At 53.6% G+C, this 13,890-nt stretch overlaps 1 long non-coding RNA gene across 2 annotated transcripts; it reads left to right on the forward strand.

Annotated features, from left to right (window-relative positions):
• The first annotated feature begins 9,437 nt into the window (after nt 1-9,437).
• Nucleotides 9,438-12,683, forward strand: LOC309853752. 2 transcript variants are annotated; one of them, XR_014305920.1, is made up of 5 exons: nt 9,438-9,831; nt 10,661-10,760; nt 11,210-11,308; nt 11,493-11,689; nt 12,529-12,683. It is a non-coding gene; the product is annotated as an uncharacterized lncRNA (long non-coding RNA). The 2 variants fall into 2 exon arrangements; XR_014305921.1 differs by having other exon boundaries at nt 11,554-11,689.
• Nucleotides 12,684-13,890: the final 1,207 nt, after the last annotated feature.

Raw genomic sequence — 13,890 nt, forward strand, 5'->3', positions numbered from 1 at the left:
CCCACTGGCTCGACCAGACTGATCCAGAGTGTTCCCAGATGTGCGCTGCGGGTAATAAAAAGGCGAGCTGGTTCCTGTCAGCAGCGGGGAACTCCAGGAGGCGACCCCCAGCAGCTGCCCTGCCGGGCAGATGTTTGCAACATGTGCTGTAGCGGCAGGGAGGGGAGGCCCAGGGCACCAGGACAGCCTGGCCACTGGTCGGGATCCGCACAAGAGGTGTCGCCATGCCCCTTCTCTTTGGACACAATGGCAGAAGGGGTGGGGTCCCACTGCCTGAACCCACAAGTCACATCACTGTGAACTTAGCTGGTGGTGGACATCTGGTTGGGTCTGCCCTGAACCCCTACTCCTTGCCCATGGCACTGTGCCCTGCCCTTGGGGAATGGGGCTCTCCTGGCCCTACCCTGAGGTTCTGGGGGCAGGTGCCAATCATAGTGGTTGGCCCTTGCCCCTAGACGACAGGGAAGAGCGTGTGACCCAGTGCTGGCCAATCACAATTTGCCATTCTTCCAGCCACTGCGATTGGTGCACGGATGGGTTTGTGAGTCAAACAGAGCCAATCAAAAGCTCTTCCCTGAGATTTTTCTAGGCGGAGGGAGGTGAAGGAAAGTCCCTCGGAGAGCTCACACCTTGGGGACTGCACAGCTGGCAGAATGCTCCCAATCCCCTTAGTCGCCCCGTGCGCCAGGAGACTGGGGTCCAGAGCCCACACAGTGAGAGGGCGGGAGAGCGTGCTGGCCAGCCAGGCCGAGCCCCAACGGGCCTGGCCAGGGTTGCTTGTGGCCCTGGTGCTGGCGGCCACCGTGCTGGTTCCTTAGCCGGGCTCATGGGCACAGGAACCACACTGCGTGACCCACTGACCCTGAGTGTTAGAGCAACCGGCAGGGGGTGCACAGGCGGCTGTAGCCCATGCTGGGGTGAGGATGGGGACCGTTTCTGTAGGGTCTTGCAAGGGGTGGCCTCTTTTTGCCTTAAGACTCAGGCTGAGGACAGTTAAACTACCCTGGCCAGACTGGGCCCTGGCGAAGCAGCGGAACAATGGAGGAGTTAAAGGAGCGGCATTTCCAAGCAGGAAGTGGGCCAAACGAAGGCCAAGCCCCGGAGGAAATGGAGGATTCTTTCCCTCAACCCTCAAACTGACCTCCTGGGATGGCCTAAACCTTCTTCCTCTCTTTCCAACTTGTGGGAACACCAAGAAACACTTGGCTTTCATCATGATGGCTTGTCTGTTCCTCACAACCACCAGACCTCCCCACCAGTGAGGTAGGCACTATGCTTTGCTCACTTTCCAGATGAAGATACTGAGGGTCAGAGTGGCGATGTAGCTGCCCTGGAAAACAGCTGCTATGAAGTGATGGGACTGGGTCAGGATGCAGCTCTCCTGACCCCCAGACCAGGGCTCCTTCCCCGGCAGCAGGGTGGTTCCTACTGGTAAGGCTTTGCTGGGGGGTTGAAGGGCAGACACACCTCCAGGCCCCGGGGGTCCACTCCCCCAGGAGCTGCCCGTTCTTCTCCTCCTTGCCCTTCCCTCGGGGAACATACAGCTGCCCGGTCTTGAGGCTGACTTGGGTCCTTGCCTCCCTTCCCTTTGCTGCTTTCGCCCGCCCTGCCCTCTTTTCCCTCTTCTCCCGGACAGCCCGGCTCCTGGGAGACATCTGCCCACCAGGTGTATGTGGTAACACACCCTGTCTGGCCTGTCTGGCCTGTCTTCCAGAATATTCCATCACTCTGGCCTCCCCCTAAGAACTGCTCTTTGGGCAAAGGCCACTTGACTTTCTGGCCCATTCGGGGTTTTGTTGAATGTTACCAGAGCCAGAAGTTGGCAGGGTGGGTCTGGGGCATTCTCTCTGACTCTAACATGGCCCCGCCATCTCTACCAGGCATGAGAAGCACAGATACAGGCTGAGTGTACGACTGAGTCCTGGGTTCACCTCTGGAAGGCAGGACAGTGCAGTGGTCAGTCACTCCCAGTTTGGAGGTAGATGGGCCTAAGCTTAAGGCTTGCCCACTGCTGGGAGCCTCAGCTGATGTTGCCTCCTCAGGTCACTCAAGCCCTGAAGCTTCAGTTTCCCCATCTCTCAAGGGGGGGTGACACCTGCCTATGGACCACTGAGCGAAGCCCCAGGGAGTCTGTGTGGAGGGTGCCCATGTGCTGGTTATCACACAGACGGGTGCCCCAACTCAGAACACCCCTCGCCGTGCCCCCCAGAGCGTGACAAGCCAGTCAGGCACACAGGTCCCAGCCAGCACCACCCCTGCTCTCACCTCCTTTCAGGGGAGCAGCCCCGAAGGGCTGAGGGTGGTGGCGGGCAGAAAATGGAGCTGCCTGGCCAGCAGGGTGGGGGCCGGGAAGAGAAGGGGCGGCCACAGGAAAGGTGTGGCCGGAACCCCCGGAGCCAGCAGCTGGAAGGAAGGAGTCGCCAGGTGGGTCCCACCCTCGGAAAGCAGTGCCGGGCGGGCAGAAGGCCAGGGCGCTTGGCAGGACGGCTCTCGTCTCCGGAGACCCCGGGATGTCCTTCGGGACTGAGAGCCAAGCATTGTCCCTGATTACAAGAGGTTCTGGCTGGTGGCTTTCACACGGTTCACTGTGTCCCGGGGCCTGTGGGCACTGGCTCCCATTCCCCCGACTCAGTGGGGTCTCAGACTGCAGCCCTCCATCTGCCACCACGCCCAGGCTCAGTGCTTCAGGGGCTGCGGATGAAGAGGGGCGGGAGGGCACGTGGACTTAGCTTCCGTTCCCAGGTACAGTTGTTCATTCCGACCGCACTCATGAGTACCCACTGTGTGACAAGCCCTGTCTTCGCCCTGGGGAGAGAGGGATACCAGCTGTATACGTGGGGGACGGTGGGTCAAGGGTGCCAACTACTCCCCCCACAGCAGAAAATCCATGTGTAACTTTACCCCTAATAGCCTATTGTTGACCAGAAGCCTCACTGATATCAGGAACAGTCAATTAACACATATTTTGGATATTATATGCTTCATGCACTGTTTTCTTACAATAAAGTCAGCTAGAGAGAAGAAAATCATAAGATGCTTATGGTGCCGTACTGTACTTGCCGAAAAAAAATCCACAAGTAAGTGGACCCATGTGTTGTTCAATGACCAGCTGTATAATCCTGGCACCCTCTGTTCCTTCTGTTCCTTTCTGACCCATCAGTGCTTTTTGTCTTCGTGGTTAGGAGCTGGGGTGCGGCCACATCCTAAGCCAGTTAAATCATGGAATGAGCCTGGGTGGTACCGAGGCTCTGGAAGGCCGCCCCAAGTTCAAATCTGTTTATGTGTCAGGGGTGCTGTGGACAGTTCTTTAGGTTGTTCACTGCACAAGGTGCTATGTCTAAGGGGATGCTGTTGGCATTGTGGACATCTTTATTCATTAAAAAAAATCTTTTTGTGTTTTTATTATAGCTTGATTGATGTGACATTTAGGCTGACTGCACATCAAGCATGTCAGTTTTCTGTCATATGGCAACAGAGGGACATGACCTAACAAAATCCAAGTAATGCAGTTGTCTTAATTATTCCTAATGGTTGTTATGGAAATTTTGAATGCCCCACTATTTTATGTTCAACAGTTTATACTGCATGCCTTTATGTTTGGTATACTGCTGTTGTTGAGACTATAATAGTACACTTTAAACTCTTTCCAAGGAGTCTAGGCCACACTGTTCACCTCTCTGAGCCTCAGTTTCCCTGTCTGTCTTATATGCCTCAGGGCCTATCCCTTGCAGGGCATGCTAAAGATTCAGGGAATGTACTGGAAGTCTATGGTGCACAGTTGGTGCCCAGCAAGTGCTATTGGTGTTTAGGCTCCTTGGATACGCATCTCTGCTGGAAATGTACTCTGCAACATGGAGCTTCTTTGTGCCTCAGTTTACCGTCCCAAGAGGCAGACACAGCTCTTCCCAGGATCACGGTTGCTGGAGGATGGCCTGCTCCTACATAATCCTGTTTTGCCTGGGCTGAAATTCTTGCCCCTGAGTATCTCCAAATTTGGTCCTGCCCAGACTCTTGACCCTGTTTCCTGTCCCCCGCCCCCACTCCCCGCCCCTCTAGTGCTGGACGCCAGAGGGGCCGCCATTGATGGGGGCCCTCCCCTGGATCCCCCAGAAGCTGCCCAAAGAGGAAATCCTCTTCCTCCTCTTACAGGCTGGAAGCTACAGAATGTTTCTTTCGGAATTTTTTGGCTTCCACGTTGCAGAATGTTCTAGCCTTGTCAGCCACAGGTCAGCCACAGGCACCCCCCCTCCACCTCTTCCCTCTGGGCTGGCAATTCTTTGGCCAAAGACATGCTTGGCCCTTACCTCCCCTCTTTCACCCCTGCCCGCCTCCGCCACCCCTTCTCCTATGTTTGTTGCAACCAAAACAAAATATGCCAAGGAGCCCAGAAGAACCAACCGGAAATTACCCAAACTCGCCCACAGCTGGTCCTTTCCAAAACTAGAGACGCCGGGGTAGCAGAAACATGACAGCTTGTGGCCCCCAACATGACGAAGCAGGGGGAGGACGAGGGAAAATCCAAAGAGCTCGATTGGATCCTGCCTTGGCCTTTGAAATGAAAAATCCAGTTCTTTATTCATTTAGCTTCTAACCCTCCCCTCTTGGCAGCAGAATAATTAAATATTCATGCCTTTTCTCCTTCCCCTAAGAAAGTGATAAGTCAGATTTCTGCACACACATAGAAAAAGTGCCCCAAGGCGAGGGGCTGGAGCCAAATTTCAGTTGAAGACAAAGCCTCCACTTCAATTTACGAATGAAAACACCCTTCACCTTTACTGCTGTGAATTTCCCAGATACACACGGTCAAGACAATCGGAGAATTATGAGGCTCCAGGACCAATTACGGCTGTTTGTGTTGACGTAAAGTCTGGGGGAATTTTTTCTTCCCCTTGCAAGTATTTATGATACTGACAGATGCAACAGGGGAAAAAAAATCCCAGAGCAGGAATAAGCCTGTGGGGCCACGTGGATAAGGATTCAATGTGAAAAGCAGTCTCCGGTTCTGTGCAGGCCGCTGGATCTGTCTGCACCCCAGTTCTGCCACTGCTGGGGTCTCAGCCCAGGAAAGAAAGCAATGATTGCATGCCTACTGTGCGCTGGCCCATTCCCAGGCTCAGGACAGGGCATAGGCTGTGGAAGTCACACAACAGAGCGGAGGGCAAGCTGTTCACCCCATCGTGCAGGTGAAGGGACCAAGATCTCAGGCAGAGAGATCTCAGGCACCTCCCCAAGGTGGCATGACCAGGCAGTGGGAACTGGAACACTGGCTCTTGAAGCTGCCCGGATTCCACTCCTTTTAGGTCCTACTGTGTGCATCTAGGTCCTACTATGTGCGGGGCTCAGTGGGGGAAAGGAACTAGAAAGCAAAGTCCCCACTCCTACGCATGGCCACCCAGGGGGACTCTGCCCCGGAACAAGCCTCCCCTGGGCACAAGGAGCACTGGGAGGAGCCGAGAGGAGAGGAAGGGCCCCCAGCAGGCTCAGAGCTGTCTGGAGAGGTGCCTGACTGCTGGTGTGCTTTCCTACACCTGCCACCCTCAAGTAGACATTTATTCGGCACCTACTGCATGCATGGGGACAGTGCAACAGCATAAGTATGGCCTCCTCCACACTGGGCCTGGAGCTCTGGACAAACACTTGATGCCTCTGACCTCAGGGTCCCATCTGGAAAATGAACACAATGAGAGAAGTCCCTGGTGGGTTGTTGCGAGGCCTCCCTGAGATAAAGCAGCATGAGATTCCTATAGCATTATGCAGCCAGATGCCTGGGTTCTAATCCTGCCCCTACCACCAACTAGATGATCTCAGGCCTGCAATTTACCCTCTCTAGGTCTCAGTCTCCACATCTGGAAAATGGGATGGTAGCAGTGGTGACATCATAGGGCTGTGTGAGGTTTTAAAGTGTTTATAGTTTGTTAAACAGGATGTACATATTTTATATTGTTTTCTGTATACGTATTATGCTTTGTAATGTGAAGACTGTATGTGATGGTAAGGAAGGAACACTGCATGCAAAGTCCCTTAGCACAGTCTGGCACATAGTGAGCGGTCAGGAAATGTATTATTTATTATCATCCTGTAGGTCAGTGAGAACCATGGGGAGTATTAGAGTGAGGTGTCACCCTTAGTCAAGTTCTGTTTTAGGCATATTAGAAGGAAAGAAACAGGAGCCAGGATCACTAGTCCATGCACTACCTTTGTATGGGAGGGAAAGATGCTCCAGTGGAGTAACAGAGCTCCATACCAGGGCACATGACTTGTTGGAGCGAGCCAGGTACTCTCACAGAGTGAACAACCTGCTCAACTGTACTTGGCAACCCTGGCCAAGAAGAAAGGACAGGGTGATGGTTGATTAGGGGCTCCACCTCTGAATTTCTTGGCCTCCCTGGCTCAGCCCCCACAACCCCCTCCAAACAGCGGGCAGCTCAGAGACCAGAAGCCTACGCAGCAGATGGAGACTCCCCAGCTGGCATGTGTGTGGGTGGGTGGAAGGGGGGAGGGCGTAGCGATTTCCTGCGCCCCAACCCCAGCTTGCTCGCTCTCTGACCACGTTTTTCCACCTCACTTTTTTCCCCCATAATGTGCTCACCCGTTTTAAGATCGAGATTGTTTTTTGTGAATGGAATGTAATTTGAGAGCCGGAGAGGCACGTCCCAGAGAGGTGGTACAGATGGGGAAGGTGCCCCTTCCATGTGAAAGGCAAGCCGGTTGCCCCGCGGAGTCCCTGGTGGCCAGGGCAGCCAGTGAGACAGACAGGGCCAGGTGGGGAAGGTCATGGCGCTGGCAAGGCCGGAACGGGAGAGGCCAGGGCTCCCCCTCCAGCTCCCCCACTGCGTGGTGGCCCCTCCAGCCACATTCTCTATGCTTTGTGCTGATCAAACTCCAGGGCAGGACCACCCATGAAGAGCCCGACCTCTGCCCAGGCAGGGGCATCTGGGGGCTGTGGCCTCTCCGACCAGGGTCTGGTGAATTCCAGAGGCCCATCCTGAGATCTCAGCCCTGACTCTGCACTAAGGAGAACTCACTCATTCATTTGTTCAAACACTATTAATTCCAGGCTTCCTATGTGCCAGGAACTGCATAGGACACTGGGTATCCCTATGAACGGGACAGCTGAGCCTCCTGTCCTCTGGGACTGATGGGAAAAAGCAGCCAAGACATGACTCTGAACACTACTGTGGACTGGGGTTTCTCTGCCTGTGTTAAATTGTTCAATCCTTACACCAGCTCTAGAAAGATATTATCACTGCCTACTGTACAGATGAGGAAATCAACGTCCAGAGAGATTAAAGAGCTTCCATAAGAACAGAGCCAGCAAGATTGGACCAAGTCCTGCTGTTCTGTTGATGCCTGGCCTGCGTGCTTCACCACTGCCCTTTCCAGCTACAGGCAGGCCGCAGGCTCCTTGGGTGACCTAGGGGGTCAGGCAGGACCTGCTCTGCAGGAAGGTCAGGCTCCTGCCAGAGTTGCATCCCTCCCAAAGCCACTGTGAGAGGAGGATGAATCTGGGGACTGATGAACCTTCCCAAGATTCCTGTCTTCATAAACTGAGGATAACTCTCACTGAAGGGTGAACGGGAGGATTAAGCAAAGTTCATCCTAGGTAAAGTGCTCGGTACAGTTTCTCATATATACCAATGTTCAATAAATGTTACGCAGTAGACAACCTGCCCAACAGTACCTGGCAGTAGTCTCTCTATTCTTTTTCATGAAAAGGCTACACACTGTAACTGAGAGGAGCCAGCAAGGGCTGGCTTTGAAGGGCAAAAGGCTTTGGCTGGCGTTCAGACTTCCAGAGAGAAACAAAGAGGTGGCCATCTCAGATTTCCCTGCTGTTCCTCACATGTCTTTGTGGGCCACTTAACTGTGCTCAAAATGTACCGGCCCCTTCTCTGGACAGTCCAGGCCATAGATATAACCTCTAGCAAAAAGACCTTGAAGAAGACGTTGGAGTCACTGGCTTTGAAGGCCTGGGAAGTTTCAAAGGCACGAATACTGTGTGTACTTTCCAGGACTCATGAGCCGAGAAAGCCGTGAGAGGTTGAAAGCCCCATTTCCCAGCTCTTTCCTCCGCCTTGTTTTTAGTATTAAGGTATCATTCACATATGAGAAAATTCTCCATTTTAAAGGGTAGCATTCAGCAGTTTTTTTAAAAGATTTTGTTTGCTAGAGAATGTGTGCACATGTGGGGGGGAGGGGCGAGGGGGAGAGAGACTCTACACCGAGCGCCTGGCCCGACTCTGAGATCATAACCTGAGCTGGAATCTAGAGTCAGATGCCTGACCCACCGAGTGCCCCCAGCAGTCCGCGATGTATTCACAGGGGTGCGCACCCGTCACTGCTGTGCAGCCGAGAGCATTTTCTTCACCCTCCTAAAGAAACCCCGTGTCCTTCAGGGTCACCCCTCTCTCCCTCCCCCGGCCCTGGCAAGCATTAATTGACTCTGTCTGATGTCCTTAGTCTTGACATTTCACATAAATGGAATCACACCATACGTAGGTCTTTCAAAACTGGCTTCTTTCACTTAGTCGGGTGTTTTTCGGGCCCGGCCATCTGTGTCAGAGCTCCGCTCCTCGCGAGAGCTGGACAACATCCCGTGGCAAGGTCAGGTCACACTCGCTTATCCGTTCACCCGCGGGTGGACACGTGGGCTGTTGGCACTTTCTGGCTATTGTGGACAGTTCTGCTGTGAATGTTCACAAACGCATTTCTGTGGCCGCTGTCACCGGTCTTGGACAGATAGCTAGGAGGGTCACGTGGCTAGCGTGTGTTTAGCCTCTGGAGGAAGGGCCAGGGCGGCTGCCCCCATTTCCACGCCCACGGGCAGTGCACTTGGGTTCTGGTCTCCCTGCAAACCCACCCCCCAGGTTACTGTCTGTCTGATTCCAACCATAGCAGTTGGGGTGACTCCTCTTGGCTCTGAGCTCCCTCCCTCCCTGCTCTTACGAATGTAGAACGTAGTCCTCCTGTGGTGCTCCAGCTAGGGGAGCTCCCGCAGCCTGAGATTCCAGCAAGTCGGGGAGCGCACCTGTCCTGTCCCCCGCGGTCCCCGGGGCCCAGCCCGGAGCAGCTGCTCCTGACAAAAATAGTGTCGAATGAATCCTGACTGCGTGCTGCTTTGATCTAAAGATTTTTTTTTTATCAGTGAGACGTCCGAAAGCCACAGCGACGTTGGCATCATGTGGAAATTTCCAAGTCCTTGAGAGCTCTGCTCTGACAACTTGGGGCTTCAGCCTGGCCCAGGCGGACCCCATCCTCACAGTGACCGCCCAGGGAGGGCCTTGGTTTCGGGGTGGGGGTGATGGCCAGGCCCCAGCGCTGCAGTTTTGCTCCTGGATGGTGCCCTGGCCTGGCTGGGGCCCAGCCCCCGCGACTTGGCCTCGGAGGCGGTCATCTCAGCCAAATGTGGCGGGACATCAATTCATCGAGGCGGATGTGCTGAGGCCGCCCTGTGAGAGAGGAAACGCAAGCGCTCAGCACTTACTGTTTCAAGAAAGAAGTTCTGTCCAGCAGCGCGGAGTCGTCCCCATGGGATCGGGGAGCCAGCAGGGAGGTCACTCTCGTTCCCTCTGACAGAGGCGGCTTGGACGGTGGCCGCGGGCTTCAGTGGAACCTGAAGTCAGCAGAGTTGCTCTTGGGTGCCTTCCCACTTTACTGGCTCACATCCACTGCGCTCCCAGCTCCACCAGGAAGCTTCTACCCAAGGCCCTGCTCATCCCCCTGCTCAGGGACACTTAGGAGCCTTTAATCTGCGCCAGACGCTGTCAGACTGCGGTGGTGGTTTTGACCCTCGATAAGGAAGGCGGTTGTCTTCCTATTCCCATTCTACAGGTGAGGACACTGAGGCCTGGAGCAGGTCAGAACTGGTCCAGTCGCCCGACTGGGAGGCAGAAGAGCTAGGATTCGAAACAAGCACTTTGGCTGTGGCGGTCCCCAAAAGGTGGGCTGGGGGTCGGTGAGGAACAGGTTGAAGTTACCAGGAGCTCAAAACAGAGGCACGAAGGACCCCACATGCTTAGAACACATCAGCTGGAAGGGACAGCTGTCTTTTGAGCTCATAGCTGTGTGTGTGTATGTGTTACAGAATCCTTTTTTGAATAAAATGCTGTGATAGGAAGACCTCCATTTGGGGAACTTTTAAAAAAATATCCTGACTTGGCCCAAGAGTGAGCTGTCGAGTCTGCATGGGCTTCCCCCGGATTATTATTTTGCATTTTCCTGACTGGTGGGATCAAGACATAGTGGGGAGGTGAGGCTTGGGCTTTGGCGCTGGCTCCGGTCTTCTCAGGCACAGGACAGACCATTTCCCACTCAGTTTCCTCATTTGGAAAACAGGCATCAATGTGCCACATCGTCATCCCACACAGCCGGATCCCTGCCACTGGGTGGGGTTTCCCCCTCCCCCTCACAGACCTCCGAGGCTGACCTGCGTCCCAGGTGGTCCTGTCCCCCCACCTTCTGGAGCCCTGGACGGGTGGGCCCTGGGACAGGCCAGGCGGTAAGCGAGAGACCAAGGAGATACACCAGATGGCAGTCCCCAGTGCGGCTCTGAACGCCGCACGTTAGTGATTCGTTCTTTCCTTCAGTTTGGGGGACCAACATAGGGTTGCCAACTTTGTGTTTTGCCAAACGAGGACATTTTTCAAAATACCACTTTCAGCCACTGCCACTTTGCACCCAAGAGGAGACACACGACCCTGGCCAAGGCAAAGGAGATCAGCAGTTCGGGAATTTTTTTTAACTGGGATCAGCCGCACTTGGTGAGTGTATTGTAGCATTTCCCATGATCTTCCCCATTTGTTTGCTTTGGACTATGGAAATGTCAACCAGGCCAGCTTTGGCATGTGGCCAGCTATGGGGGCTACAGGTGCCCCCCCCCCCAGTCGGTGGTGGTATCCTACCAGTAGCTGTTGTGGAGATGTGGCTGGAGAAAACTTGGGAGCGCTTGGCACTGGATCCCCACTGGTGGGGGGCCGGGGGACGCCCTGGTGATTCCCTCCTACTGAGGGAAAGGGTCCCGAACTCATGGGACACAGGCTCCTGGAGACCTTCCCCCATCCTTAGGGGCCCAGAGCGCCCAGCAAGGCTATTGGGCTGGCTTTTGCACTGTTAGAAACCTGACCTTTCCCAAACCTCTATGGTGGGTTGACAGATTGTGGCATCCTGTTTCCCATTGATCTATATACTCGAAATCTTTCTTAACAAAAAGGTGGAAAATAACAAAAATCACGCCAATGCAGAGTTTGTGCAGAACCCAGAAATGCCTACGATATGCAAAGAGTAGGAGACTGTATTCACCGAAGAGATGGTAAAGAAATGTTTCCACATGGTTCTGATGGATACCTCTGGATGGGGGAGTATGACTGTTCTCTCTCTACCTATATTTCTGGATCTTCTATAATTAGGGGGAAGTGCTTTGTAAAAAAAAATATGAGTAAGCTGTGTCTTGGGGTTTCCTGCTCTGCGTCACCCTTCCCTCTCTTCCCTGGCAGGGAGCTAACTGCTCCTACATGCTCCCTTTGCCTGGGAGGGTAAGGCTGTCCTGCTCTACAGAAATGTCTGTGTGTCCAGAAGTCCAGCAGAAGAAAGGAAGGAGAGGAAATGGAGCCCAGCTTCAGGAGCCTCGCATTCCAGGATGGTGCTGAGCGAGGAGATGAGGGCTTTCTGCCCATCAGCAAGCTGTTTGGGGGTCAGAGTGGGGGGGGGGCTGTGGGATGTGGGACAGATCTCCAGGGTGGCAAAGATGGGAGACACGTGGTCTCACGCTCATACAGACCAGAACATGAGATTCAGAGAGGGAAAGTGACCTGTCCAGGTCACACAGCATGGTCTCCCCAGGGCAAGTTGACCACTCCTGAGCCCTCCCCTCCAGGGCCCTTCCCCTACAGCATTCCGCACTTTTCTATCTGGTGGACCCAGATAGCAGCAACTCCAACCCTTTCCCGACTTGAGCATCATCAGGTTTTGAAATCATCCCCAGGTTTTCCAAGGGAAACATATTTTGGGTTTTCTTTCTTTTCTTCTGCTCATTTGAAGAAATCTGAGAGTCCCTTCTAATTGTTTGGTCAAGACTGCAGACAGTCAGTGAGGCAAGCCACAAATATGATCTTGAGCCCAGGGAACCCACTGGCCTGGAGAAAGACAGGACATCAGGCCCGTCACTGGTGCTTGGTCAGCACATGAGCTCTGAGTTCTAGAGAGTACAGGGTGTCAACCAACTTCCCCAGATCCCTGACTTTGGGTTCCCATTCAGAAAGACCGAAGGAGTCTCCATCAAGCTTCCTGAAGCTGGGGCTTTTGTGGATGTGCGTGCCAATGGAATCCATGGGGAGTTGGTAGATGTGGGCCCTGCCAAAAGTGGGGACCTACAGCCTAGACTGCATTCCCTAGCCTCCTTTGCAGCTAGGTGTGGTTATGACTTGTGGTGTGGTTCTGGCCAATGATATATGAACACAAAGTGATATGTACAACTTAAGTAAAGAAAGCAGCATGGTCTTCTTTGACCCTCTCTTCTTTCTTACTAGATAGATGGTGGATGTGATGGCTGGAGTTCCAGCAGCCACTTTGGGCCATGAGGCAACTCTAGGAATAGAATCCAACAGAAGAATTAGCTGCAAGAAATCTAAATTCTGACATCCTGACATCACACAAGTGAGAAATAAATGTCCATGTTCCTAAAGCTATGATTATTTGGGGTTTCCTTTTACTTGTGGCAATGCTATTTCTAAATGACGTACCATATTTTGGTTGGGGGGTGGAACTGCAGTCAAGTGCACAGGGGCTGAAGGGGATCTACTCTGTGTGAGAGGCTGGGGCACACTCTGAGATGAAACTGATAATTATTATGCATAATAGTAATTGTGGCATGTATCAATATGCAAATGTAAACTATTTAGCTTAGTGCCTGGCTCAGGGTAAGAGCCCCCCAAATTTTAGCAACTGTATTGTCATTACAGGTGACTAAACCTATATCCTGGTACATGGGATGCAAAGGGCTGTCTGCAGTCAGAGGGAAGAGCCCAGGAGCAGGAGGCATTTGAACATGGCCTTAAAGATGGGAAGAGTAAGTGACATACTCAGGCATGGTGACAAAGAGCTTCATGGATATTATTTCACATGATGCCCTGGGAACCCAGTAGAACAGACGCATCCCATCCTTATTATACTGGGCAGGGAACTGAGGCTCAGAGAGAGTGAGTATTACCCCACCACACTCAGCAGGGCTGGATTTGGACTTGGGCACTCTGGCTCCACAGTCCTCCTCCTGTGGCTCTGCAGGCTGAGGATCAGGGCTCAGGCAACAGGAAGAACAGGAGCAAAGTGCCAGGGGTCTGGTCTGGAGCTTAGGGCTCACATCCAGGAGTGGGGAGCTTGTTAAAGCCCATGAGGGCAATGGGGGCGCCACAATCAGTGCCTGCTGGACAGGTGCCCCCACTAGTTCTCCAGCCCTTCAGGGTTTCTCTGTGTTCTCTGTGGCCAGACCCAGAGAAGGGACAGATGACCAAGCCTGGAATTTAGAGGGGGTTTCCTGTGGCTGTGGTAGCAAATGGCCACAAACTTGGGGCTTAATACAACACATATTTATTTTCTCATGTCCTGGAGATCAGGAGGCAGAGCAGGAGGCAGAGTCTGGATGAGAGCCCCACCCCCACCCCTTCCAGAGACGGCCCAGCACATGGAACTGAGACACTCTGCCCCATTCCTTATTGCCCTCTGCCAATTCAAGGCCCGGCACCCAGGGAACAATACTCTGGCATCGGCTTCTCTAATGCCCCTTTCGGCCATACCCCTCCTGGGCGGACCTCATGTCCCCCAGTGCCTCCCCATTTGGGATGGAGCCATTTCCCAGGGGATCTGGTCTATCCCACTGCCTTCACCAACCAGGACCCG

Source organism: Mustela nivalis, assembly GCF_964662115.1.
Source record: "Mustela nivalis genome assembly, chromosome: 18".
Lineage (NCBI taxonomy): Eukaryota > Metazoa > Chordata > Mammalia > Carnivora > Mustelidae > Mustela > Mustela nivalis.